The sequence below is a fragment of the Hypanus sabinus genome, chromosome 28, assembly GCF_030144855.1.
Source record: "Hypanus sabinus isolate sHypSab1 chromosome 28, sHypSab1.hap1, whole genome shotgun sequence".
Taxonomy (NCBI): domain Eukaryota; kingdom Metazoa; phylum Chordata; class Chondrichthyes; order Myliobatiformes; family Dasyatidae; genus Hypanus; species Hypanus sabinus.
Window position 1 is genome coordinate 19,360,799 of NC_082733.1, and position 24,176 is coordinate 19,384,974.

Consider the following 24,176-nt stretch of genomic DNA (forward strand, 5'->3'; position numbering starts at 1 on the left):
CTACTGTCCTGTTTATTATTTATTGTAAATGCCTGCACCTTTTTTGTGCACTTTATGCAGTCCAGTGTAGGTCTGTAGTCTAGTGTAGCTTTCTCTGTGTGTCTTTTTTATTATTACGTAGTTCAGTCTAGTTTTTTGTACTGTGTCATGTAACACCATGGTCCTGAAAAATGTCTCACTTTTAATATGCACTGTACCAGCAGTTATGGTTGAAATGAAAAGAAAAGTGACTTGACTTTTTAGTAGAAATAAATATGCAGACTATTTTCTAAACAGGGAGAAAATCCAAAAATCTGAGATTCAACGGGACCAAGGAGTGCTTGTGCATCCTAAAGATTAACTTGCGGGTAGAGCTGGTGAGGATGGCAAATGCAATGCTAACAAGAGGTCCAGAATATAAGAACAGGGGTGTGATGCCGAATGCTTATAAGACACTGATGAGGCCTAATCTTGAGTATTGTAAACAGTTCTGGGCTCTTCATTTAAGAAAAGATGTGCTGGCAGTGGAGAGGGTCCAGAGGCAGTTCACGAGGATGATTTTGGAAATGAAAGGGTTATCATACTAGGAACATTTGATGGCTTTGCGTCTGGAATCGCTGGAATTCAGAAGGATGAAGGGGAATCTCATTTAAACCTTTTGAATGTTGAAAGGCCGAGACAGAGTAGATGTGGAAAGGATGTTTCCCATGGAGGAGAAGTCTAGGACAAGAGGGCACAGCCTCACGATAAATGGGCATCCTTTTAAAACAGATGCGGAGACATTTCTTTAGCTAGAGGGGTGTGAATTTGTGGAATTTGTTACCACAGGCAGCTGTGGAGGCCAGGTGCTTGGGTGTATTTAAAGCAGAGATTGATAGGTCTTAATTGGACACGACATCAAAGGTTACAGGGAGAATTCTGGAGAATGGGGTTGAGGAGAGGAAAAAAGGATCAGCCATAATTGACTGACAGAGTAGACTTGATGGTCCAAATGGCCTGGTTATGCTCCTATGTCTTATGGTCTTATTTTTTTCTTATTTTATAATTGTCTTAAACTATTTTTTATTACATGTTGCGAGTTTATCCAAGCCAACTCTCTCCTTCAAACCCAACCCTATCTTCCCACAGACTGAAGCAATGGGAATTTATTGTTAGATCTTTTAACACTGAGCATTACTTCTCTTCAGCAAATGCCATGGTCATTACCTGTTCCTTAATCAATTAGTTTCTTGTTATTCTCTGTCCTTCAAGTGGCAGCAAGATGTTTTGGCATGGGACCTAATCGATTGTGTTGTGATAATAACGCTTTCCTGTTCAGATTTGCCATTAATTGACAGGAAAAGTAGCTCGATATGCGGCAGTCAATGAGTGAGTTAAATTTCAGCCCAGTGTCACTGGGCATGGCTGAAGTATTTCTGGCTAAAACTCTGTCTTAGAGGCTGACATCAGGATGTCATTCAAGAGGGTGAACCCTCGCAAGGTTTTTGGGCTCTGATCGAAAAGCTAAGCCAGCCAGCTGGGGGGAATGTTCAATCTCTGACCGCTGCCACTGGAGGTTCCCATTTGCTTCATGAGGGCATAAATCAGACAGTATCCAAGAAGAGCAGGGTGAGCTGCTTTAAAGACTATTGTCCAGGTGCATCACATCGAATGTGATGAAGTGCTTTGAAAGCTTGGTCATGGCTAGAATCAACTTTTGCCTAAGCAAGGACCTGGACCTGCTGCGATTTGCCTATCTCCACAATAGGTGGATGCAATCTCTCTGGCTCTCCACTCAGCCTTGGATCACCTGGATAATAACAACACCTACGTCAGGCTGCTGTTTATCAATTGCAGCTCAGCATTCAATACAATCATCCTGTTACTTCTAATCAACAAGTTCCAAAACTTGGGCATCTGTACTTCCCTCTGCTGGAACCTTGACTTCCTCATCAAGCAACTATGGTCAGTGCCGATTGGAAATAGCATCTCCTCCTTGCTCTTAATCAATACTGATGCACATTAAAGATGAGTGCTCAGCCTACTCTCCCCACACCCATGACTGCATGGCGAGGCACAAATCAAATGCCATCTTATAAATTTGCCAATGACACAACTATTGTTGGCAGAATTTCAAATGCTGATGAGGAGGCATGCAGGAGTGAGATAGATCTGTTGGTTGGGTGGTGTTGCAACAACAACCTTGCATTCAACTTCAGTAGAGCAAGAAATTGATTGTATACTTCAGAAAGGGGAAGTGAGGGAACGCACACCAGTCCTCATCAAGGGATCAGCAGTGGAATGGGTGAGCATTTTCAAGTTCCTGGGTCTCCGAGATCTACCCTGGGCCCAATATATTGATAGAATTACAAAGAAGGCATGACATCAGCTATACTTCATTAGGAGCTTGAGCAGAATTAGAATGTCACTGAAGACTCTCATAAATTTCTACCGGTGTGCCGTGGAGAGCATTCTTACTGGTTGCGTCACTGCTTGGCATGAAGGGACCACTGTACACGATCAGAAAAAAACTGCAGAAAGTCGTAAACTCGGCCAGCTCCATCTCGGGCACTAGCCCTCCCCAGCATTGAGAACAGCTTCAAAAAACGATGCCACAAAAAGGTGGCTTCTATCATGAAAGACCCCATCACCCAGGACGTGCCCTTTTCTCATTGCTTCCATCAAGGAAGAGGCAGGGGAGTCCGAAGACGGGTCATTTTCAGGAACCACCTCTTTCCCTCCACCATCATATTTCTGAATGGACAATGAACCGATGAACACTACCTCATATTGTTTACTGTCTATTTACACTACTTCATAAATTATATATTGTTTATATTCAGTACCGTACAAAAGCTTTAGACACATAAAAATAGCAAAATGCCTAAGCCTTTTGCACAGTACTTTACTAATTTTATGTATTGCACTGTACCATTGCTGCAACAATAAACAAATTTCATGATATATTGAGTGTTGGTTGACTTCATTCTGATAAGTTTCTCTATTGTTGTCTGAGAGTGGGAAGGGGATAGGGACAGGAGAATCATGGGTGGAAAAAGGTGAAGGGAGAGTGGAGGGAATGGGAAGCTACAGTGATCAATAAACGAATTGTATGGATTCGAATGACTTTGTCTGGTGTCTGCACCTACATCACCCCCAGTCCCTGCCACTCCTTCTCTAACCCATGCCCCTCCCACAGTGCTCCACTCTCACCATTCCCAGCACACTTTACTCCCATCAGATTTACTAACTCACTCTCTGCTCCACATTGCCAAATACAGTACTGTGAAATGTCTTAGACACCCTAGCTATACAGCAAATTTCATGACATTCCACTGCCCGTTAAGTTGCGTGCATTAAGGACAGCATGAAGGTCCTCCATCTTTGGCAGTGTTCAGGGCTTCCCTTATCATGTCAGTAGCTTGGTTTTCACTACTGTCAGTACTGCAAGTCCTGGGTAGAGACACAGGAATACCAACATACTCAGATGCAGAAGGGCTCTTCATTAATGTTTCCATAACAGTTTTGTTTTATCAGTCAGGGCTGTAGCCCTGAGCTGAACCCCCGGAGAGCTGGTGGGACCACTCTTAGTCTGGCCTCTACCCTTTGACCTGTTTGACATGGATGACCTTACCAAGAGCCAAAACATAGAGCCTTGACTCTAGCCTATATTGCTCTCCAGGCCATTGAGGTACGCAAGCCTCCAAACCCAACAACAAGATTGTGGTCCTCTTGGAGGTTTATGTTATGTGCTAGTGATATTAAATCTGATTCTGACTGAGCTTCAGTCCCCTTCCCACTTTACACAGATGATGATGTCTCTTTTGTTCTCATCAACTCTGCTGAGACCCAAGGCATTTTAAAAACATTTTTACAAGGCTTAGCTTGCAGTAACATCTGCCAGAGAGGTACTGGTTTTGTTCAGTGGTCAACTTTCTGTGCGGTTTATGACCCACCGCCAGGCTATTTTTTCTGAGGTACTCTAATGTTGTGCAATACTTTGTCAGATATTATATGGGTACCTTATCTCTATCTGAATACAAAATGTTCTGTATGGTTTTTAAAACAGATTAACCTGCCATCCACCTCATTTGCTGCTTGTAGATTCTTGCTGTGTGTGTCTAAACTGGAAAAAAACAACTATATTAGGTAGCTTGGGATATTCTGACTCTGTCATGTGGTGATTAACAAATACAAATTCCCTTTCATTTTCTTCTCTTAAACATCGGTTCATTGAGGTGGGATTATTCTACGTTTGAGTGCTATTGTGATCATTTTAAATCCTGACATTGGCTCAGAAATTCAGAAATTGGCCATCTCATCTTCCTTCAACATTCCTAGCTTTCCTCCACACTTCCTGGTAAAGACATATGTCAGCCGTGAAGAATTTCACAGCCAATTAATCTTTATAGCATATCAAAACTCATAAGTCTATATTTCCCTTGGGAGTAGAGCTGGAATTTTCTCTAACAGGTAAGAAACAAATCTTTAAAAGAACCTTACTGTGTATTTTTTCTTAATGACCATGTAGATTTCTTAAATGGACAAAATACCAAGCAATAAGTATGAGTTGATCAGCTCTTACTGTCATGAACTAATAATAATAAAAATAACAAAATCCTAAAGAAGAGAATAAAAGAAGTTCTATAAACACAAGATATCATAACCAGCTTTGATAAAAAAGAATATATTGCTTGCCCAATATTATTGATTTTTTTTTGTGGAGGTTACAGAGAGAATTGACAATGATAATCTAAATTTACAATAGGTATTCAATAAAGTACCCCATCGTAAGAAGGCATAAGAGCAGAATTAGGCCATTCAACCCATTGAGTCTACTCTGGCATTCCATCATGGTATTTTTATTATCCCTCTCAAACACAGTCTCCTGCCTTCTCCCCACAACTTTTGATACCCTGACTGCTCAAGAACCTATGAAACTCTGCTTTAAAACCACTCAATGACTTGCCTTCGACAGCCATCTCTGGCAATGAATTCCACAAATTCACTACCCTTTGGGTAAAGAAATTCCTCCTTATCTTTGTTCTAAATGGATGTTCCTGTATTCAGAGGCTGTGCCCTCTAGTCCATAATAGCACCTGCTATAGGAAACATTCTCTCCACATCCACACTGTCTAGGCCTTTCAATATTCAATAGGTTTCAATGAGGTCCCCCTTAATTCTTCTAAACTCCAGTGAGTTCAGACCCAGGGCCATTAAACACTCTTCATATGTGATCTTTTCAACCCTGGAATTATTCTCATGAAAATCCACTGGACCCTCTTCAATACCAACACATCTTCTCTTGGATAAGGTGCCAAAAATTGCTCACAGTAATGAAGTCTGGTCTGGCCAATGCCTTATAAAGCCTCATCCTTGTTCTTGTATTCTAGTCCTCTTGGAATGAGTAATAACTAGCCTAAAAGTTAACCTTAAGGGAATCCTGCACAAGGAATTCCGTCCCTTTACGTCTCAGATTTTTGCATTTTCTCTCTGATTAGAAAATAATTTATGTCTCTACCCCTTCTACTACCACGCATGACCATACACTTCCCTATACTGTAATTCACCTGCAACTTCTTTACCCATTTTCATAATCTGGCTAAGTCTTTCTGTAAACCCCTCACTTTCACTACTTGCCCTTCCACCTATTTTGTATCATCTGCAGGTGCAGCCACAAAGCAAATAAATCTGTCATCCAAATAATTGAAAAATAATGTGAAGTGATCCCAAACCCCTGCAGAGCACCATGAGTCACTGATGGCCAGCCAGAAAAGGCCCCTGTATTCCACTCTTCACCTCCTGCCAGTCTGCCAACCCTCTATCCATGTTAGTCTTTTTCCCTGTAAAACGATGAGCTCTTACCTTGTTTAGTGGCCTCACATGCAGCGCCCCATCAATGACCCTCTGAAAATCCAAGAAAACAACATTCACTGACTCTCCTTTGTAGATCCTGTTTGTTATTTCCTCAAATTCCAACGGATTTGTTAGGCAAGATTTCCCCAACAGAAACCAGACTGACTTTGGCCTATGCTATCATGCACCTACAAGTATTAGAAAACCTCATCGTTAATAATGGACTCAAATACCTGAAGTCAGGCTAATTGGCCTATGATTTCCTTCCTTCTGCCTTTCTCCCTTCTTAGATAGTGGAGTAACATTTGGAATTTTCCAGTCATTCTGAACCATTCGAGAATCTAGTGATTCTTGAAAGATCATTAGTAATGCCTCCACAAACTCATCAGCTACCTCTTTCAGAATCCTGGAGTGAAGTCCATCTGGTCCAACTTTCACGACACATGCCGGTGATAGTAAAGCGGATTCTGGTGACTTAACTAACATCAGACCTTTCCACCTCTCAAGCACCTTCTCTTTAGTGCACTCATTTCTGCACCCTGACTATCTCAAATTTCTGGCATAATCCTTGTGTCTTCCACAATGAAAACTGATACAAAATACTTATTAAACTCTTTTGTTATTGCCTCGTCTCTCATTATTACCTTTCCAGCATAATTTTCCAGTGGTCCAATATTCACTCTTCCCTCTAATTTACTCTTTATATATCTGAAAAAATTTTGGTGTTCTCTTTTATAATACTGGCTCGCTTCCCTTCATCTTTAATATTTTCTCTCCTTACGGCTTTTTAGTTGTTTTCTGTTGGTGTTTCAAAGCTTCCCAATCCTCCAACTTACCACTTTTTTTGTTATATTATATGACCTTTCCTTTGCTTTTATGCTATCTTTGACTTCCCTTCTTAATTTTAAATTAATAATTTAGAATGCTGCTTTAACTATGGGATGTATCTATTCTGCACCTTTTGAATTTCTCCCATGAACTCCAGCCATTGTGGTTCTGTCATCATCCTGCTAGGGTACCCTTCCAATCAACTTCTGCCAGTTCCTCTCTCGTGCCTCATTAATTGCTTTTGCTCCACTGTGGTAAGACCAAAAGATATAGGAGCAGAAGTAGGCCATTTGGCCCATCGAGTCTGCTTTACCATTCAGTCATGGGCTGATTGAAAATTGCAGTAGTTTAGTCGGGCAGGATTTTCCTTTCAGGAAACCAGGCTGCTTTGGTCTATCTTGTCATGTGCTTCCAGGTACCTCATAAACTCATCCCTAACAATTGATTCCAACAACTTCCCAACCACTGATGTCAGGCTAACAGGTCTATAGTTTCCTTTCTGCTGCCTCCTATCCTTCTTAAATAGTGGAGTAACATTTGCAATTTTTCAGACATCTGGTACAATATATCAATTCTTGAAAGATCATTGTTGATGCCTCTGCAATCTCTCCAGCTACTTCCTTCAGAACCATCACATCCAGAAGATTTATCCGCCCTCAGCCCATTAAGCTTCCTGATTACCTTCTCAGTAGTAATTTTCACTGTGCATACTTCATTTCCCTGACACTCCTGAATGTCCAGTATACTCCCTAACAGCTCTACTAAACCCGCCTGCTAGGAGATTGGACCCTTTTGGGTTCAGGTATTGATAAATCTGAATTTATCTTGACCTTCTACAATGTGAATTCCATCATATTTTAATCTCTGTCTCCTAAGTGTACCTTTACATTAAGCTCCCTAATTAAATCTGGTTTATTACAAAACAGTTACTCAAGAAGAGACACCTGGATGTTATGTTGCCTTCCAGATGCCAGGTTCAGGGATGTTGTGCATCAGGTTCCCAGCCTTCTAAATGGGGAAGGAGAGCAGCTAGAACTCTTGTTAAGTATTGGTACCTTCAACATAGGAAAAGGGAGGAGATCCTGAAGAGGGAATATGGGGAGTAAGGTAGAATGAAAAGCAGGATCTCCAGGGTAATAATCCTTAGATTGCTGCCCATGGCATGCGTCATTGAGGGTAAGAATAGGATGGTTTGTGGATGAATACCTCAATAACTCCTTGTGTAATTGGTTCCTCAATTTCCTCACTTGCAGGCTCTGTGCTTAATCCCCTGTTCTACTCCCTTATGAATGTGTGGCTAAGCACATCTCTAATACCATACTCAGATTTGTGGATATTTTCTGTCATAGGCTGAATGTAAGGTGGCAATGCATCAGCATATGTGAGAGAGGCTGAAAATCTGGCTGAGTGGTGTCATAACTAAAACCTCTTACTCAATGTCAGCAAGACCAAGGAATTGATTCTTTACTTCAAAAGGAGGAGACCAGAGGTCTATGAAACAGTCCTCATCTGAGAATCAACGGTGGAGAGGGACAGCAACTTGAAATTCCTCAGTGTTATCATTTCAGAGAACCAGTCCTGGGCCTAGAACATGGAGCACTGTTGCAGGAAAGTAGTATCCATCTGCCAGGCCTTGCTCTTTCTTCTCACTGCTGCCTTCACGATAAAAGTACAGGAGCCTTGGTATTCACACCAGCAGGTACAGTAACAGTTATTACTGTTCAACCATCAGGCTGTTGAACCAAAAGGGATCATTTCACTTCACTTCACTTCACTTCACTTCACTTGCCCCATGTTCCCACAACCTGTGGATTCACTTTCAAGACTCTTCATCTCGTGTTCTCAATATTTATTACATATTTATTTATTATTATTATTTTTGTTTTGCATAATGTGCTGTCGTTTGCACATTGGTTGAAAACTCTTGTTGGTGCAGTCTTTCACTGATTCTCTTGTGATTATTATTCTATTATGAATTTTTTGAGTATGCCTGGAAGAAAATGAATCTGAGTTGAATATGATGGCAAATAATGTACTTTGCTAATAACTTTAGTTTGAACTTTGAATTCTTGATGAGAATTGTTCTTTTCTAAAGGCTCCCACCCTAATGTCTTTCTCTCACTTGCTACTTCAAATTATGACATACTCCTGAAGAGATTTGTTCTTTTCATATGGCTCCTGCCCTAGAATGATGTTTCTAGGATTTTCAATGGTTCAGCACCCAGCTTACCAGGTGATCTTTCCAGTATCTACTTTCAACAAACCAGGACCATGTGGAATTCACTGAGACTCCTTGTCCTTCACTCCCTTGAAACTCACACAGCCCTGTTTCCTGTGCTTCCTTCAAGCTCACCAGGATTCTGTTTTGCACACTTCTTTTAAACTCATTTTAGTTACATTTCCTGCAACCCCTTTAAGTACACAGGCCCTGTTTCTCATGCTCCCTTGAACTTACTGCATTCTGTTTCCTGTGGTCCACATAAGCTCTGTGGGGGCCCATTTCCCATATTCTCTTTAAATCCACCAGCTTCATTGGAAAAAATTCTTACACTAGCATGTAATGTCTTGGATTTGTATTGTGATATTATTAACAAAAAAAAAATCCAATAATCTGGAAAATCTGCCAGTCAGCCACATCCAAGATCTTGTTTGCCATTTTAATGTAGATTCACTGTAATGAGAATGGAACAGAGCCATAATGAAATTTATCCAATAACTTTGCTATTTAATTGACAGCTTGTGTAGTGTATTTAATATTTCAGTAATATTTGAGTAATATTGTAAATATATTGTTTGATCAAGCATTCTTTGTTTGTTTACAGAATTCATTACCTGTACCTGTATGTACTACATGAATGGCATACATCATCATGCCACCATGTCATATGTGAGTAGCTCACCAAAGAGAAACTAAATAGACACTTTATTCCTGCTCCCATGCTTGTCTTTGAATTAATTTCTGGAGTTACAGAAGATAACAGCTTGTCGCATTACAGCATTTATGTCTTCCAGCTAATAAAATCATTCATACAGTACATATCCCACTTTGGTTTCTTAAGTAACAATGTGACAAACAGAAACAAGAGCTTGCCATTTGTCTCCTAGTACTAAGATTGTAGTTAATTACTCTCAGTACTGTTTTCCTGCACTAATCCCATTTCTTTTAATCTACTTACTTTTCAAATGTCCATCTCTCTTTAACAGGGAGTTTCCAAATGGGATTGAGCTAGAGAGAGTACAGAGGAGATCTACTAGAATGTTACCTGGGTTTCAGCACTTAAGTTACAGAGAAAGGTTGAACAAGTTAGGTCTTTATTCTTTGGAGTGTAGAAGGTTGAGAGGGGACTTGATAGAGGTATTTAAAATTATGAGGGGGATAGATAGAGTTGATGTGGATAGGCTTTTTCCATTGAGAGTAGGGGAGATTCAAACAAAAGTACATGAGTTGAGAGTTAAGGGGCAAAAGTTTAGGGGTAACACAAGGGGGAATGTCTTTCCTCAGAGTGGTAGCTGTGTATAACAAGCTTCCAGTAGAAGTGGTAGAGGCAGGTTCGATATTGTCATTTAATGTAAAATTGGATAGGTATATGGACAGGAAAGGAATGGAGGGTTATGGGCTGAGTGCAGGTCGGTGGGACTAGGTGAGAGTAAGTGTTCAGCACGGACAAGAAGGGCCAAGATGGCCTGTTTCTGTGCTGTAATTGTTATATGGTTGTATGGTTATTTAAGACTGAGATGAGAAGAATTTTCTTCCCTCAGGAGTTGATGAACCTTTGGAATTCTTTATCCACTAGGGCTATGGAGGCTTAGTCATTTCTGTTCATTCATAACAGATCTCAGGATGTGTGGGAAAATCAAGGAACATGGAGATAGTGATGAACAATAGTGTCAGTGTTAATAATTAGCCATTATCTTAGTTAACAACAGGTTAGGCTTGCACTGGGTGGGGATGTGTGGCACTGGGTGGCCTATTCCTCCTCCTATTTCTCATGTTCTACCTTGGATACAATTAAGGACTGAGTCCTCCACTCCTTTTAGGTAGAGAACTCCAAATATTCACCACCTTTCAGTAGCACTTATCACTTTGTAATTTCAGTTCATTTTGCTTATTAAATCTTACCATGAACATGTTGGCTTCTGAATTTCCTTTATTATAACAAGTTTTCAAATGTGCCAGCTGTGTAGTTTTGAATACCTCGATGGTATGAAATACTGTATGTATTATATTTGTTATGTTGTTCTCAAGAAGAAAATTAGCTTGCATTTGGATTCAATGTGGATACTAAACACAATTGCTACCAAATTGTGAGCGTTGACAAATGTTAAATTATCTGGACTGTATGCCTATGCTTCATTTCTGTAAATCCCTGGAAATAAAAACAACTATTCCTTGCATATCTGACTAATGCCATGATGTGTGCTAGAATGCTTTTCTTTGAAATAAAGATGTGAAACAGGTACTGGCTTCAGTATTCAAAACATCAGTCTTATATAAACTATAGATGACTTTGCTTGAATACATGAGAGGTCTCAGTGTTCTAAGTTTTCAATTCATCATTTCCTAAATGAAACCTTGGAGAGACAAAGCACAACAGAAAGCATTGCTAGATTAAAAGTATTGAGTTTATTTTAACTGCCCTTTCTCAGACAAATAGAGATAGCAGGACAAAAACACTTAACTGAAGACACAAGTGCCACCATCTTTTCCCAAGGCTGGATTCTGTTTCAATCCAACAGAACTCCATTATTAACAGACAGCTTTTCATTAAATGACATACTTTGTTCCCCTAGGGTAGGCATGTTTTCTGTGCTGATCATTACAAAAAAAAAAATCTCCAGGGGATGTGACACAGTGTGATCTATGTAACAGCTTGTATAGATTTTTATACATCACAAGCTGGCCACTGAATTTGTAACACACAGCCTACAAATTCTCTTGTTACACAATAAAACACTGGTCCATTTTGTTTTCTATCGAACCAGCGTACGGTGAACAGGAATGAGAAAAAAAATGGATTGATAAGAAAGAAACAATCCTTGAACAGGATACATTTTCAAATTACTTTCCAAGATGTGAACATTGCTAGCAAAGCCAGCATTTGCCAATCTGTAATTGAAATTGAGAAGTTAATGGTGTTGGGACACCTCGTGAATCACTGTGAATGTTCTAGGGAAGGTTCTCCTGTTCTGCTCTTCTGAGGGAAGTTTTAGGTTTTTGTCCCAATGACAATAAAGAACCGGTGTTAATATTTCAAAGGTAGAATGATTAGTGACTTGGTCAGGAACTGCAGCAACTTGAAATGAGTTGAAGCAACATGCTCCTTTTGCCCCTGTTCTGAGTGGCAGAAGTCACAGCTTTGGTTGGACTAACCTTGCGATTCACTTTGTTGATGCAGCTCTCTACAACCATGAGGAACTGGAGGCAGAGGAATAAATGTTAAGCGTGATGAACTGGGAACCAGCCAAGTGGACAGCTTTATCCTGCAAGGTACTCCTCTTTTTGCGAGTTGTTGGAGCTGCACATCGTCCAAACAAGTGGAGAGAATTCTATAACATTGCCTTCAGAGTTAATATCAAAGGTATTGGGATGAGGATGTGTGTCACCTGCTGTAGTGTACTTATTCAATATTTAAATAGGCAATCCACATGAACTCCTGATCAATGGTGGGTCCTGTCCTCAAAGAGAGTAATGATATTGCTGATGAGTTTCTAGATGGCTAGCTACCCTGTTACTGCAGAGAATAATGGTTCAGCACTTGCATGTTATGGATGTCATTTGCAACTTACTAGGCTGTATGTAAAGGTTGTCTGAGTCTTGTTGAATGTAAGCATGGATTTCTTTGTTTTCTGAGGGGTTACAAGTGTCTGTGGAAAGAGAAACAGGATTAATGTTTCTGATTGAAGTCACTGATATAGTCACAGTGTAACACAACTTATCTATGTCCAGTTGCCCATGTTTTGGGCCATAACCTTCTGAACCTTTCCTATCCATACACTTATCAAGTGTCACTATTGTCCCTGTCTCAACTATGCACCACCCTCTGCACGAAGAAGTTGCCCCTCCAATACTTTTTAAATCTTTGCCTCCTCATCTTCACTCTCTAGTTTTTTGGTGCCCTTTCCCTGGGTAAAAAGACTCTGTATATTCACCCTACACCTCGCAAAGTCCTACCCTATATCCCCAATGTGAGAGATGGAAATGGGTAAGGCAACAGGGCTCCAGTAAAGTTGTATAGGCCTGTCCCCTGTACAGTAGTAATACTGGATTACAAAAACATTGATGTCCTATGTTCCACTGGGAGCCAAGGGCACAACAACAACATTTACCCTATCTATGCCCCTTATGTTTTTAAGGTCCCCATAGTTTTCTGCTTTCCAGGGAATAAACATCTACACTGCCCGATCTCTCACTATGGCTCAAGCCCTTAAATCCTGGCACCATTCTTCCAAAGACCCTTGGCCTTCTTATCTCCCATTGAGTAGTCATCAGCAAACAAACCATTTCTGGTCTCATGAGGGAAGGAAAGTCATTAGTGAAACATCTGCAGCTCATTCAGTCCCCGAGGAATCCCTGCAGTCTTGGGCCTATGATTCATTTCCAAAACTCACAAGTCATAAGTAGAGATTAGAACAGAGCAGAGTGAGTAGAGTAGGAACAACAACTTATATTCCATCTGGTTAGCCTCCAACCTGAAGTCATGAACATCGGTTTTTAAAACTTACGGTGATCTCTCTCCCTTCTCCCTTTTTCTCTTGTTCTATTCTTGATTCTGTTCTCGTCATTTGCCCACCACCTCCTTCTGTTTCCCCTCCTTTCCTTTCTTCCATGGACTACTGTTCTCTCCTATCAGGCCCCTTCTTCTTCAGCCTTTTACCTCTTCCACTAACCTCCCAACTTCTTACTTAATAGCCCCTCTCCCACCCACCCACCTTCCCCCATCACCTGCAAGCTTGTACTTCATTCGTTCTCTCCACCTTCTTGTTCTGGCTTCAGTCCCTCTACTTTCCAGTCCTGATAAAGGACCTTGGCCCGAAATTTTGACTGCTTATTCTCATCCACATTTACTGGCTGATTTGTGTGTGTTGTTAACGAAAGCTCTTTAAATAAGTTAGGTTTCAATGTAAGTCAACTTTTTTTTGTAAACTTTTTCCTTTACTAATTTGACTTACATTAATAATTTTTTTAAACATTATTCTTGTTTGTACCAGTAACATTTAACAGCTGGTGGGATGAAGGAGGGAGAGGTGGCTGGGAGGGTGTTGTGTGCCTTAGGACTACCAAAGCCATTTTGACAGCAACACTGCTTAATAACATGCTCTGTGCTTTTCTGGACCAATTTAATGTGCAGGAACTGGGCTCTTGGTAGACTTTGTCATTGGGGGCCATACTAGATGAAGCACCAACTCCCAGGGCAAGTGGCCAGCCGTGTCTGATCAAAAGAAGATCTACTCCCAAAACTTAACAGGCACTTTGATGGATTAACATCTAATCTGGCATTGGACTGGAATTTAATGTAATGAGGCAGAATCAGCCCAAATGTCAGTCTCAGTTTCAAGTGCAGGTGTGGACTTAGCTCAAGGTGGCTGTCCTCCAGGCTGCTCAAGTGAAATTCCTGAATCTGACATGGCAATGGGATTTTGAACAGGATTCCCAACTGAAAGCTGTACCAAGTCTACATTGGGTTACATGTAGGGTACACATTGACCCCATCCAAAATATTTGTTTTGGTTATTTGCTGTATTTACTTTTAATAATTTTAATTGTTTTTTACTGTGTGGATGTGGTGTGTTCCGAGTGTTACTGAATGTTAAAGAGGTTGCCCTGGGCTAAATCTGATGTGCTGGAACTGGGCTTTAGATGGACGGCATCCTTGAGCCGCATTGGATGAAGCAGTAAGTTGATCCCAATCGATGAAGCTATCGCTCTGAGAACTTTGACAGTCTTCGAGTCTAGGGTTGAGGGCCTCATCAGCTTTCAAAGCCATTATGTGAATGCAGGTGGATGTCTGTGTTGAGACAGCCCATACAATGGTGCTCAATAACAGACTAGTGGGAAACCTCGGTGATGTAAGATCTGCTGCAAGATATCAAGAAACCATAGAAATGATTTTATCAGTTCAACCTTTGGCCATGGCTGACGGTTAGCATTGATACAAATGTTTCAAACATAGATTGGACTACACCACACTAATGGGTGGGTCATGTCCTCCACAAGGACCAGAAGGGGTTACGCTTGTTTACTGTACATCACATTGTTATGTGTCACCAAGATACCCAAGTCAGTTCAAATATGAGGCTGCCCAGGCAGTGGTGCTTGGTTCAATTCTCCATTCACTTTCCTTGGGACTATCCATGGAATCAAATAAAAAAAAGACTTCTCCCCATCAGGATGCATGAGCACCACCTCTCATTTATTTAGCTAATAATTCAGGTCTGCCTATGGTGAGAAACACCCTAGGACATTTGTGAATGGGCCGCACAGACAAATGAGGCTGCACAAAGTTGCAATTCGCGGATCTGTTGTCCCCCATCTTTGGTGGCTCATGTTCAATCCTGACCTCCATTGCAGTCCATGTAAAGTTTGCATTTCTCTCTGTGACTCTGTGGGTTGCCTATCTGTGCTTCAGTTTCTTCCCACATGTCAGAGACATGCAGTTTGGTAGATTAATTGGTCACTGTAGGTTGCCTCTAGTGTGTAGGTGATTTGTAGAACTTGGGAGCAACTGATGGAAATATGATAAGAATGATATGTGGATGGTGCTGGTCTAGTGTAAGTAGGTGGTTGGTGGTTGGCATGAACTTGAAGTGAAGCTGAAAGGCTTCATGAACAGGGCCAAACAAATGCCTAGTGGAAAAGGAACAAAGAACGTATCCAATTATAATCTTCAGTGAAGCTCAGTAGCAATTCATTTCCAAATCACACAAGCCAGTAGAAGATGTGGGAGGATGCTTGATGCTCAAATGCAGAAGAGAAACCTCTCAAATATGTGACCACGGTCCCGCAGAACTGAAACACAAAATCAGTCAGTGCCTGATTCACAAACACAATGGAGCCATCAGTGTGATAGATTCCACTACTCCTTAACCAACTGTGTGGATTAATTAATTGAGTACATAATTATAGTTATTGCACTACTTCTATGTCAGCTGTGGGATAGAAACATGGAACTTCCATAAACTCCAACTTTATGCTTCAGGAATTGTTATCCTCCTTTCAAAACAGTTGAATTCTATTCTCCTGGCAATTTTCTGTGATTGGTAATATTTGCAATGCTATATATAGGCATCCACAGCCTGAAGGTTTAATCACTGTGGAGGATTTCTTGTCTTGTGGGATAACATAATTCCTGACGATTGTGGGGGTGTCACTCTGTGTGAGACTTATGGTTTTGAAATAATATTAGGTTCTGGGACCTCCTTTGTTGTGGTTGTGGGACTTCACTCAGGGACTGCAGAAAGTGGTTCTGACAGCTCTGCACACTTTTCTTCCCTAACAATTGACTCTGCTCTCCTCAACTGATTGATGAGATATCTCCAGAAGACATCAGATGTAATATCCACTGTGTTAGAAAGTGGTCCAGTTTTATTCTTAATCTTTTCAAGTATTGACTTCTGATCATCTCTGCTGCACCTCACCAGAACTGCTTGTCCAGGAGTGAAACATTGAACCTCCTTGATTGAGGAGCCCTCAATTTGCCTCATCTGTTTGCCCTGCACACTCCTTCTGAGATTGGGCTTGAGGAGATCCAAGCAACCCAGGAGCAGCATAGCTGGTGAATAGTTGTTTGTGAAGTCTGCACATTGTGATATGCAAGGGGGAAATTAATGAACTTCAATGTTAGTGTAGTGTGTTCTGCTGACAATGCTCGCAGTGAGTTCTTTAGACTTTGAACAAGCCTTTCTGCCAAGCCACTTGAGGCTGGGTGGTACGGTGCTGATGTAATATATCTTATACCATTCATTTTCAGGAATGACTGAAACCGTTCTGCCACAAACTGTGGTCCATTGTCATTAACTAAGAGTTCTGCAAAACCAATCCTCGAGAACAAGCTTCTCAACACATCAACAGTGTGTGAGGTTGCAGTGGGGACTATTGAGAGGACTTCTGGCAACTTTGTAAATGCATGCACTACTACCAAGAAAGTTGTGCCCATGAATGGTCTGGCAAACTCCACATGTATCCCCTGCCAGGGCAATGCAGACTTTGCATTGCATTGCTCTTGGCATCTTCTGGATGTGTTGGCATCCTGAACAGTGCATGGCAAGTTGCTTGATCTGTTGATCTATCTCAGGCCACCAGACAAAGCTTCAAGCCAATGCTTTCATTTTGACCTGGCTTTGATGACCACCATGTAGTTCCTCCAGCACGTTATCTCTCAATTTGGATGGTACAACAACTCTCAATCCCCATGAATGGCAATCCCCACCCCACCCCAGCCCCAGGGCAAACTCATCCAGGCTCTGGTAAAAATTACAACGGGTGGCATGTGAAAAGATGGTGCGAGCTGTTTTCGTAGACTCAGGCAACTTCTCCCAGTTTGTCTATGAAACAGCTTCTTTTCTCATGTCTTCCTTTTCTTTTCAAGGTCATTGGGGTTTTGTCAGAATCCGTGATCTACAGTTCTTCACAAGTGATAGGCTTTCATACCGGCTGTGCGGCATAGGGCTTTCCTATCACCAGGAATGGCCTGAAGGAAATACGCCCTTGTGGATGACACAGTTTCTCACCAATTTTGCCGACTGAAGTTTCACAAGACACTGAAACACTGAGACAGCAGGCGGTGTGTTTGCTAATCGCTAACTACTGTCAGAAGGCCCCGGTACTTGATCAATCCCTCTCTCTCGCTCTCCCTTTTGACAGAAAATGATGGCCCGTTGGTCCCTGAGACAGGGCTTGGAGAAGCAACGTAGAAGATTGTAACTTGGTACAGCAAGTTGCTGGAGTGACCGCTGGAGAGAGAGAGCCCGGCTAAGATACTGAAGTGCTGGGTTGTGGGCTGTAATTTTGAAGGACTCTGGATCAAAGTCTCTTTGGGGGGCTTCTTGCTGTTGTTTCCATGGTGGGGGTTGGGGGAGCTGGTGTTTCTGCAGGAGTGAGTGAGGTGGAAGGGCAATTGATGCTTTTGCTGCTGCTTGTTCAAAGAGTAGTGAAAAGGGTTCTTCATTGCTTCAATTTTTCTATCATTCATTCTATGGGGTTTCTTGTTTCATGAATATCTGTGAACAGTACAAATTTCAGGCTGTATGCTATATACTATCTCTGATATTAAATTAACCTTTGAACATTTGAAATGGGGAATCTGGAATTTATTCTGCACATTCCAGCCATTTTCAGTTGCCAAGTAATTGAGACAGTGTGGGGTCTACTCTGGTTTCTATTTGGAATATCTCTGCAATATTAATGAGACTTTCAATTTGTATTAGGAATAATCCATCAAGAGGAGTGTTCTTCTTCGTAATTTTTTTTAGGTACTGTATTTCCTCTTCCAAGGGTGAATGGGACAATTCATCACCGTTTCCATGATTAGATGTCCTATCAACCTGTGCATACTTTTTCTCTGCATCAGTAAGGGAATGTGATACAAAGACGATGAGATCTTCACTTCCATTACTCGTAACATGTGACATGACTGCACCTATACCATAAGGAGAGGCATTGCAGGAAGCTTCAATGGAAACCATGGAAAATTATGTGTGAATCCAGTGTCTGTCGGCACCACTTCCTTAATCTTTTAGCTATCTCACACTGCTTTGTCCATTGCCATTTCTTCCCGATTTATAGTGATGATTTCAAGGGATGGAGCACCATAGCAAGGCTTAGCAGGAGCCTATTATAGTAATTGACAAATCCTACAAAGGACCACAACTGTAACATGGTCTTTGTCCTTGTGGCGTCCATGACTGTGTGAATTTTCTCAGCATGTTTGTGGAATACCTGTGGGTCAATGGTGTGACCACAGTAAGTGATGCTTGGTTTAATGAATCCACACTTGTCTTGTGCTCTGAGCCCATAATCTTCTGAACATTTTAAAACTGTCTTGAAAATGTGGGAATGTTCTTTGTCATCCTCACTGGTAATAATAATGTCATCTGGGTAACACCGAGTGCTTGAGCAGCTTTGCAGCACCTGGCCCATAGCTTTCTGCTAGATTGCAGCTGCAGATGTTAGTTCAAAAATAAGCCTATTATAGCAATAAAGCCCTTTATGAGCATTTATGGTGAGAAACATGGAAACATAAAAAACCTACAGCATAATACAGGCCCTTCATCCCACAAAGCTGTGCCAAACATGTTCTTACCTGAGAAATTATCGAGGGTTGCCCATAGCCCTCTATTTTTCTGAGCTCCATATACCTATCCAGGAGTCTCTTAAAAGACCGTATCATATCCGCCTCCACCACTATCACCGGCAGCCCATTCCACACTCTCTGTGTTATAACTTACCCTGACATCTCCTCTGTACCTACTTCTAAGCACCTTAAAACTGTGCCCTCTCATGCTAGCCAATTCAGCCCTGGAAAAAAGCTTCTGACTATCCACATGATCAATGCCTCTCATCATTCTATACACCGTTACCAGTTCACTTCTCATCCTCCGTCGCTCTGAGGAAAAAAGGCCAAGTTCACTGAACCTATTCTCATAGGTCACGCTCCCCAATTCAGGCAATGTACTTGCAAATCTCCTCTGCATCCTTTCTATGGTTTCTACATCCTTCCTACAGTGAAGTGACCAGAACTGAGCACAGTACTCCAAGTGGGGTCTGATCAGAGTCCTATATAGCTGCAGCATTACCTTTTGACTCCGAAACTCAATCCCATGATTAATGGAGGCCAATGCACCATATGCTTTCTTAACCACAGAGTCAATCTGTGCAGCAGTTTTGAGTATCCTATGGACCCGGACCCCAAGATCCCTCTATCCTCCACACTGCCAAGTGTCTTACCATTAATACTATATTCTGTCTTCATATTTGACCTACAAAAATGAATCACCTCACAGTTTGGACTCTTCTTCCATCTCTAACTGTAAGTAGACCTCAGCTAAGGCTCCTTTGCTGAACTGTTTCCCTCAGGAACGATTTGAAAAGATATCCTCTATCCTTGGCAGAGCGTATTGATCTATGTTCAGTATTGGATTGATGGAGACCTTAAAACCTCCACACGTTGTGACACACCTAGTCATCTTGGCTACTGGGACCATTGGCTTTGGCCATTCAAATTTGGAAAGAATCCCTTCAGCCTCCATGTGACTTAGCTTCCTGCCTACTTTATCAGAGATGTTGCAAAGAACCAGAAGTGCTTTGCAAAACTTGGTTGTGGCATTTTCATTTAACACTATTTTATCCTTGATGTTTTTGAGTGTTTCAATGGCATTAATCATCCAGTACCTTTCTTCGTTCACTTTCAGATGACTCTATTGCAGGGGATATGGCATGCAAATGATGGACTCATCTCCAACCAAGCTGTAGTTGTCTCAGCCAATCACCACCCCCCCCCCCCCCCCCAATACTGGACATTCTATTTTTAACCACCTACAAGCCCAATGTGGTTTGTTGATTGTTGTATTTCCATTCTCATAGGACTTACCTTTTCTCCGGAAAATGGTATTAATTAGATGCTTTCTGGGTTCAGTTCAGTATCAGTGAAATGACTGAAACAGCCGAGCCAGCGTCCAATTCAATTTTAATTAATTTGTCGTTCACTTTTGGTGGAAGCCATGTTGCTTGTCTCTTGTCAGTTTTCGCCTTGTAAGTCTCAAGACTACTGAGTCCTGTTTCATTCATGTTACTATTATATTATTCATCAACAGCATGCAGAATAGTGTTCATTTTGAAACTGCATTTTGACTTCTTATCTCCATCACTTCCCTGTGCAGCCCATTTATTTTTGTCAACTTGACATGGTCTTTGTATGCGTTCTACATTGTTGCATTTTCTGCAAGTTTCACCCTTAAACCTGCATTGATCTCATGTATGTGAGTCCTGAAAACATAAGTTGGGTAAAAGGTTCAAAGGTTAATTTTATTATCAAAGTAGAGATGTGGACTACAATTCTAAAAGTTGTCTTATCCAGATAACCATTTCTGTTTAGACATTGCAGTTTTGTTCACGCTCACTTTCAGTCATGTCTACTTGCTACTGTTTCCATCGATACAGCAATTTCAACTGTTCTTTTAAATGTGAGTTGTGCTTCAGTTAGGAGGCACTTTTGAATGGTTTTTTGTAAGATTCCACAACCTAAATGATCTCTCAGTACATCATTTAGCCATCACTTAACTGACAATGCTTGAACACTTTCTTCATTTTAGCTATGTAAGCTGAAATGAACTCCCTTTCCTTTTGATTCAGCTTATGAAACTTAAACCATCATGCAACCAGCAATGGTTTCAGTTCTAAATGTTCTTGCATTAGGTTCATGATATCAGCAAAGCTTATTTCAGCTGGCTTGGTTGGAGCAATTAAACTTCTAGGCAAACTGTATGCTTTTCCATTCACTGCACTCAGCAACACTGGCATTCATTTTCATAGGCTATTTCATTTGCTTTGAAATACTGTGCAATACATTCAGCATACATCATTCAGCTATCTGTTGTGTAATTGATTTCATCTATCTTTCCAATGTAGCCAGCTATTTCTGCTTTTTTCTATTTACTATTATTATCAGCTGGTACTCATTGTTTATGAACCCATTGATACAATGATTTCAACAGTTCTTTCAAATATGAGTTGTGCTTTAGGTAGGAGCCATTTTTGAATATTTTCTCGTAAGATTCCACAACCTAAACAGTGCAGTGCACCATTTAGCCATCACTTAACTGGCAATGCTTGAGCAATTTCTTAATTTCAGGTATGCAAACTGATATTTGCTGCTTATAACTTCGTCCATTCTCTGCCCTTTTAAAAAAAACTTAGAACATCAGGAATTCTGCTCCTTAATGAATTCAATAATGATACAAATGGCCATTTAAGTGCTGAAGTTTACTCAGTTATCAATACTTGTATGCTGTGCAGCAGCGGTTAGTGGGAACGAGTTGAAATCATGTCAAAACATTGATGTCAATTTGCAGAATGCTTTTTAAATAGCAAAGCATGCCAAGGTGCATCACAGGATTGTTTCCAGATCATGAATAACTTAAAGCACTTAAGGAAGATTGGGGCAGAGGACAAAATCCTTAATCAAATCATTTGATTTGATGGAATTTGAAGGCTAAGAAGATATTCATGATCAATGAACTACAATTCAGTCATGGCTTTCATCAAGATAGCATGAAATGTGAAGAACTTTTGCAACCTTGAATCAGCGAATGGAAATAACCATCTTATTCTAAAAAGTAGCTGGAGCTTCCACTTGACATTGGGCTGTGAATACTTGCTTTTGGTCTCTTTGAAATGTGGCAGGAATCCAGTAATTTAAAGGTTGCAAGGAAAATTTACCAAACATTTCTCACTGACCCTGCCAGACAGGATTTTAAAATGCCGTACAAATTGACTTGTATATTTTCAGATTGGTTATGCTGTATGCCATGGGCTAAATCAATGGTGAGTCAAAAGAAGTACTGTTTACAGATCTGCCATCCTTCAGCCTTTATATTCATAGGTTATTTTTTTAAACATCTGCTTAAAATTCCCCATGACAGTTTTTAACATTAAAATGTCATTCATTGCTCTTTCACTGAGGTTCCTGTTAACAGCAACTGTGACCCATTCTAGTGACTTGAGCATGCAATCAATGGCTGCTAAGTGCCACAGCAATGCAATTAAAAGATCACAGATTGCTTTACTTTGCTCTTAGCTCAAAACATCAGACCAGAAATCCCGACAAAGGACACTTATCAGGAGCGCTATGTATGCAGGGCCTTCAGTACTATCAAGAATCCTGCCCATCCATCCAGCATCCTCTTTGACTTGCTACCATCAAGCAAGAGACTCCAATGCATAAAAACAAGAATGTCTAGGATGGGAAGAAGTTTCTTGCTTCAAGCCATGAGGCTTCTGAACTCGCTGCTGCATCACATTCAACGTGTCATTGGTTAATTGGTTCCATACCTTACAATATTTAATGTATGTACTTTGTTTATTTCTGTGTAATCCATCTGTAGATTTCATCCTTACTTTCATAATTTATTATGTGTTATGTATACTACACTGGTTTACACCCTGGTATGGAGAAACGTCTGGTATGAAGATATACATGGATATAGTCAAATGACAATAAACTTGACATCTGGAATTTGTTACTTGTACATGATGATGAAAGAGTGGTTCCATTGGCTATGATAGTCTGCACATTGAAAATAATGGCTATATCAATATTATTGACAATATATCCATGAACTGTGAGACAAAACTTTGATCTAGTACACTATTAAAGTAAGTATTACATTACCAATAATGTTTCTATTAATTATGTTGGAGAACATGAATTGTACAATTTTTTCATTTGCACAATAAAATGCTGGCCACTGCACATCATTCAGTGCCACCCATTGTAATCCTCTCAAAAAGCAAAGAAGAATATGATTAGGTGGCGCAGTGGTGCAGCCAGTAGAGCTGCTGCTTCACTGTTCCAGCGATGTGGTTTCAATCCTGATCATTGTTGCTGTCTATGAGCTGTTCCTGGGGATGTACTGGTATTCCTCCCATATCCAACGGGCACGTCGGTTAGCTTGTTAATATGCCACTCCTTATGTGTGGGTGAATGATAATTTTCAGAGGGAGCTGATGGGAAGATTAAAATGGGGTTAATATAGCATTATATTGCTAATGGGAATTTGATAGTCAGCCTGACTCTCTAGGTCAATATTTCCATGCTCCATGACTGATTCTATGACTTTGTAACTTGAATTGCAGCACCCAATTAAAAAGGTACTGGACATGGTGTTAAGTTACTGGATTCGCAATGAGACCATTAGTCCAAAATGAAGGTTGAATTCCACTAGAGCAGACATATTGATAAAAAATAAATATAGTTGTTAAAACTATATAATTTAACAGAAGCAATGGTAACCATGAAATATCTGTCTCATTAATGCCATTCAGAGAAGGAAACCTGCAATGCCTATCTAGTCTGGCCTGGTTGTGATTTAGAATGTGATTGAGTAGCCAAGCCAGTTCAAAGATCAATTAGGCACAGTCAATAAATGCCAGGACTGGCAATGATGCCTAGTTCCTGTGAGCAATTATAACAAAAGCCAAATGATGGAGAGTATTCTATCAAAACTGACAACTCAAATGGGACTAACTTCTTAAAGGATTCTGTGCCCAACTTGCCTTTTCACACTCTGAAACAAAACCTTTAAGGAGGCAGACATAAGCAAGATTAAATGTGAGACACTAACATTACTGGTGAACTCCTGAGTTGTAAAGCTTAACCTATGCTGCTGAGATCAGCCAATGCACAACTGCAACTAATTTAAATTCTATTGCAATGGTTTAATTCACTAACCAGCCTACTTAATCATTTGGACTCATTTCAAGTACAGACCTTAAAGCTACCTATATGCTTTATTAATCAACTTAAATCTCTGTCACAGGT

The 24,176-nt window shown here is 40.7% G+C and overlaps 1 long non-coding RNA gene across 1 annotated transcript in view; it reads left to right on the top strand.

Moving 5' to 3' along the window:
• The window catches only part of LOC132382468 (uncharacterized), a 174,348-nt gene that overhangs the window by 50,384 nt on the left and 99,788 nt on the right, over positions 1-24,176 (top strand). The window contains exons 5-7 of the long non-coding RNA XR_009508324.1: positions 7,992-8,341; positions 9,465-9,529; positions 12,039-12,130. This is a non-coding gene — a long non-coding RNA (uncharacterized LOC132382468). The remainder of the gene's footprint in view (positions 1-7,991; positions 8,342-9,464; positions 9,530-12,038; positions 12,131-24,176) is intronic.